Raw genomic sequence first — 6,092 nt, 5'->3', positions numbered from 1 at the left:
ATGTTTAAAAACATATTTCTTTTTGTGATTTGAGATAATTGCTCAAAAACTTAGCTCAAAGGCTATCTTGGAAATCAAAGTTTCTCCTCTTGCTTTATTATGAAAGCATTTACTCTTTTCTGAAAACTAGCCCGAAGGCTCTTTGGAAATCGAGGTTTCCTTTCTTGTTTAAATGTGAAAACATTTTAAACTCTCTGGGAATACATAGTCCCCATATACTTTTGAAGAAATGAACTTCAACTTTACTCTTTACTGAACTCAAAACTCAAGCCTTACAACAAGGTTAAATCATTTGTAAAAGACTTTGGAAGACTATGAACTTCTCTTGACTTGACTCTTAACTTCTCTTAACTTGACTCTTAACTGATCCTTGAATTGAATTATGGATTCAAGGATCGTGATTTGTGATTGGAAAGATCTCATGATATTTAGGAATGATGTTAGATAACTAAACATGAGAAAATGATCAAGAATCGATTCTGGGGAGCTGCTCCGTGACGCGGAGGTGATTTAAAATCTTAGGTCACGAATTAACTTTTGAGGCAGAACGGTCTGTGACCGCTCCGCGATGCGAGGATGAATTTTTCAAAACTGTGGGGTGGGTCCGCGACATGGCCTGGGCACCAGATTTCGCCCGACTTTTTCCTTCTTCGTTTTTCTAGCCCCAATTCGCCTAAACTCTACTATTTTTCTCAAATTCTCTTTAGATTCAGATACCCAACGTTTGTACCCATGAACCTAACTCAAAACAACTCTAAAACTCGACGTAAAGATCTCAAGAACTTCTCAATTCAACCCAATTCAAGAACGAAAAACAAATTCAAGAACACCATTCAAGATTCATCAAGTCTCAACTTTCTAGCACAAACTTCGCTGAAATAAACATGATTGGCGCATGGGTGAATGAACCCAACGCTATGAAAGACTCACATACCTCATAGGGATCACCACCTTGACGAAATCCATAAGCTAAACCTTCAAGAACGACACCTTTGCTCTTTCTCCTCTTTTCTCCTTTTGCGTTCTTTCTGCAAAAACCCTAGCGTAATTCAGTTTTGACCCTTAATTAATTCACCAAAAACGAATTAAAATAATAGGGTATGGAAAAGACCAAAACATCCTTTAAAAATTCGGATTGGACATTTCCTTATTTGAGCAGCCCAACTTCCAAAGGGAATATCTCACTCATACAAACTTGGCGGTGTTGGAAAGATTATTCCAACCATACCTGGAAGTACCCCTAACTCATCCTGAGCTAGAAGTTATGGTCGTTTGAAGTTGACCAAAACTCAACTTAACTTAACAAAATTTTCAGATTTTCATTCTTTCAAGAAATAACTATTTCCAATTATTAGCTTCTTCCTAGTTATTTCAAATTGCGAGATGTTACACCTTCCTCCTTGTCTCTTCACTCGATTATTGTCATCATCACCTCCACCACCACCTTCTCTTCCCGTTTCCTTTTTTTCTCTCTCTCTCTCCTCGCCTTCACTTCATCACTTAATCACCACCTACACTATCACTATGATGGAATTCCCTAAACGACTTGAACATGCGATATAAAATAATATTTAATGCAATGTATAACCGCCCAACGATGAAACGAGAGAAGTAAGAGTGATTGACGATAGAAATAGTGGCACGGCCCCGATGCGGCTATAGTTTATAACGTAGCAAGAGTAATTTCTTGACACCTTTTGTAGGTACTATTGGACTAAGCAAGAGTTAATTAACACACGTCCTTTAATGAGTTTTTACAAAATTCTTCAAAATTAAGCCTAACTTCCTTTGTGTAATTAAATGAAAAACTCCACATGGGTTACATAATCAAGATTGTCAATAAGATCATAGTGAAAATGTCAATGACAATTTATTAATTAAAGAAAATAATTAAGTCTTCAAGAATGCTTAGTTCATTTAATTAATTTCCAGGTGTTAGTTATTTCTTAATACCAACTTTTTTTTTCTTTTGTCAACGTAACGTCACTACTAATCTTAAAAGAAAACTATTCTTTCATCATTGTTAATCTTCACTATTAAGCACTAAACTTCATTATTTAAGCACTGATTATCTTTCATAAAAACCTAATACATATATATATATATATATATATATATTTTTTATTTTATTTTTTATTATTTTTTTTATTTATTTATTTTTTTCTTGTATGTAGTGTTTTTGTCTCATTTGATCATATTGTTGCATGCAGAATAAAGATACCTTTTTTTTGTCAATATATTTTATTTTATTTTGTAAGCATGATTTTGGAAATTATTTCTTCATTAGATTGGAAGTATGAATATATATATTTTGCAACAAAAATAATAATAAAAGGAGTAGTTTTTGGATCATAATAAAATATACAATTGAGCTCATTTTTTTGTTTAAATATAATTGGAGGGTTATAATAAAATTAACAAGGACGGTGCTAGATGATCGTTCTTTATCATATTTTTGAGTAAATGAAAAATAAATTAGTTGTAAACAAAGGTATATAGCTAAAAACAATTAACTTTCTTATGTAAGTAACCAGAGATATCAAATAGGTGGGCTGGACTAAATTTGAACAGGTTAAATTTAGGGAAACTTACACATTTTTTTCACTTAATCACTTCTAATATATTTATAATACAGTTTTAATACATATTATAGAGACCAATTTATAAAACACATATAATACAAGTTTTATTGATGAATAGTACATTTATTACACATTTTAATACACGTATAATACAATGTGTCAATTTCTTACCAAACAAACAAAATATATTTTAAAATAGTTACTAATACATATATATTGCATACATAATTCACTTTTGATACATATTGTAGATTTATCATATTATTGCTATAAATGGTAGTAATAAATAAATAAAATCTCGCTAAAATTAGTAATTATTTACTAAAAGGTACATATGCAAGTAATTTTTCCTCAAATTTAAAATGAATTGAAATTGGCTAAAATGTAGGTCATAATTCAATCTGCTCAATTCTTATGTATTAAGTTTTGAAGTAATTGTTTTATTTGTTCTTTGTAACTTTTTAGTACCCAATAAAATTGTTCTCTTTATAATAACTATATATAAGATTACAACTAAAAATGTTGTCTTTTTAAGAATATTTTGACTAGATTTCTCATAAGTCAGTTTGAGCTATATATTAATCCAACTTCTAATTGTTGAGCTGATAAATAGATGGGTCAATAACCCGTCCAAACTCATCTAGTTTAACTTTGTCGTCCCTACATGTAATCTCATTTAAAATTTAAAAGTAATGATTTCACAATCGTTTCTAATTAAGAGCATTATTTATCTCACAGTTTAAACAGACACTAGTGTATCTTTAAAATAGTTCGATAGTAAAAATTTTGAAGTAGTGAGGAAATTATTGAGCTAATTGACTTATGGTGACGACATATTTGTGCCAAAATTGAAACTGATGAAATGAACAAATTTATTTTATTTCGAATACGGAGTATTTTTAGCCCTTTTCTCTAAAAAAACAATAATGGTCTATATATTCAAAAGTCTTAACATTTATGAATTTGGAACCCAAAATTGAAGGACAAAATCTTTTAACAAATAATAAAAATAAAAAAGTCAAACATATATACCTAAACATAATTTTAACTACATTTAGGTTTAATAACCTGTCACCAAACAACCAAAAGGGAGCAAGTTTTTTCTATTTTTTCAGTCCTACCAATTGCCAGCATAACACGTATACACTTGTCTATGTCCCATGCATCTGCTCGAATCGAGTTTATCTGAATCTAATAGTTTAGACCTAAAACATAAAATTATATGTAAAAATTCATTAAATTAAAATTCCAACAAATATTAAACGAATTCAATGCTATGAACCTTAAAGATTAAATCTACGAAACTGAAAATTTTGAATCCGACTCTGATAAAATACGTAGAATTGTGGTTATTTGTTGATAGACAAGGCAGGAGGAACCAAGTTTCAATCTCTGTGTATTTCAGTTTCACATAAATATGATGCATGTGATATCAATTAATAATGTGACAGATAGATAGAACTAAAACTAGTTAGCATTTGGTTGGAACAAAGGCTTCTGAATTTTTATAAAATTTTTGGTAAAGAGAAAATTAATTAAGTAGCAATAAGATTCTGGTCCCTATATATATGTGTGTGTGTGTTGCAACTATCTATAGTCTTATAAAGTCAAATATAGTATGGTTGAGTGATTGTTTCAACAAAAATTAATTCTACCAATTATCACTCTGTGGGCAGAGCTAGGATCTTTTTCTTTTGAATCCCCTAACGGAATCAGAAATTATGTCAAGAATATTTAATATTTAATATAAAAAGTAATTTTTTGGACACCTATACATACAATATGATTTTTCTATATTGTTGATTTTTTTATTAAGAAAAAAAGATGGTGGAGCAACAAAAAGTTTTAAAATGATTGAAATTGTTTCTCGATATTTTTATTAAGCGTATGATAGCTTTAAATAGTCAACTTACAACAATTTTTTTTTGTATAATTCATAATTCAAAAAATCTATAATATCCCAACAAGTAAACAAAATCTAATGGAGTAGAAAATTAAAACTCAAATCATCCTAAAATTTTCAACTTGTTTTGCTAAAAAAATAAATTACTGCAGTAACTGAAAGCTATATTTAACTTATATACCTAGGGCAACCGATGTGGAATTTCAGGCCTGATTTTTTGTCATTTTGAAAAGAAAAAAAAAAAAAAAAAAACTTGAGGATGATGATCAACGAAAACAATTTTGATCTGTAATTTTGTAATAAAGGGTGTTCAATTGACCGCTCTTTCTTATGTGTTTAACAAACAAAAACAACCTAGAGATATTTTGAAGTATGTTGACTTTGAATTCACTGTGGATTTCTCAATCCTATTAAAGCATGACTATGACATTATTGACTTGTAGCTTTAGGTTTTCCAAATTCATGGATAATATTAAAACATGTGGAACTTCAACTCACCCCCTTTAGCTAATTAAAACAGTTATTTCAAGTTATGCATGTGCATTTTGAAGAAAGTCATATCATGTCCAAAAATTAACAATGACAAGTCGTAGTCCAAAATAAGTTTGGTATATATTTTTCCATTTAAATTCGCCTATTCATATTGTGAGGACTTTTTCAAAAATGGGCTAATTTTATGATGATTGTCACTTTTCTTTTTAATCCGAGCTTGATATTAACAATATGAGTGAGTTGTGTTATTCAACACTATTAAAACAAAACCACTACTTCGCCCAGAACTTTGTATGATGATAATTTTTAAATATTAGAATATACTCTCACAAAAGACATAATTTACTCTCATAAAAAATGTGGGGCAAGTGCATAGCCTAATCGCAGTGTATAATAATTTGCGAGTTTAGTTATTATTAAACTTCAAATATATGTAAAAATTCGCGTTTAAAGTAAGAAAGTTATTAAACATCTAACATTTTTGCCTAAAGCTTAGCTAGACATTTTTTATGGAGATCTAATGCATGAAACATCTCCAAGCAAGCAAGCTGAGGGACCAAAACTTTCATGTTCTACTAACTTTGCACAAAATTACCAATTAGTGTAAAATCTTACTTCTTGTTTCTAAAAAACATATGGCTCCTTATGATTTTCCAACTTTAATAGCAAAGGGGTTTTCCTTCCATTCTAGTAGACATAATCCATACCAATAGTCGTAGTATTACTCTTGTTATTTCTTATCCCTCGATTTCTATTATTTTTTATAGCTTCTTGCACTTACATTATCATATTTACTCTTGTTGTGGTTCTTGTTCAGAATGTATCATCATCCTTTCTGTAGTATTTTGTCATGATTTCTGTATTTCCTTTTCAAGTCAAGAGTATATAAAAAACAACCTCTACCTGGAGGTAGAGGTAAGGTCTATGTACATCTATCCTCCCAAACTTCACTTTGTAGAATTACACTAGGTATGTTGTAATAGTAAAGGTTTATAGTTTCACTTACTGGAATATTGCAGAATAATCTAAAGAGGGTCATAGCTTATTCAACTTGTTAGGCATATGATCTTTGCTTGCAGCATCTCTAACTATTCGGTTAGCGTCTCACTTAATGA

The sequence above is a fragment of the Solanum verrucosum genome, unplaced genomic scaffold (genome assembly GCF_900185275.1).
Source record: "Solanum verrucosum unplaced genomic scaffold, falcon-dt-bn FXZP01000060.1, whole genome shotgun sequence".
Classification (NCBI taxonomy): domain Eukaryota; kingdom Viridiplantae; phylum Streptophyta; class Magnoliopsida; order Solanales; family Solanaceae; genus Solanum; species Solanum verrucosum.
Note: the sequence above shows the minus strand (reverse complement) of the source record.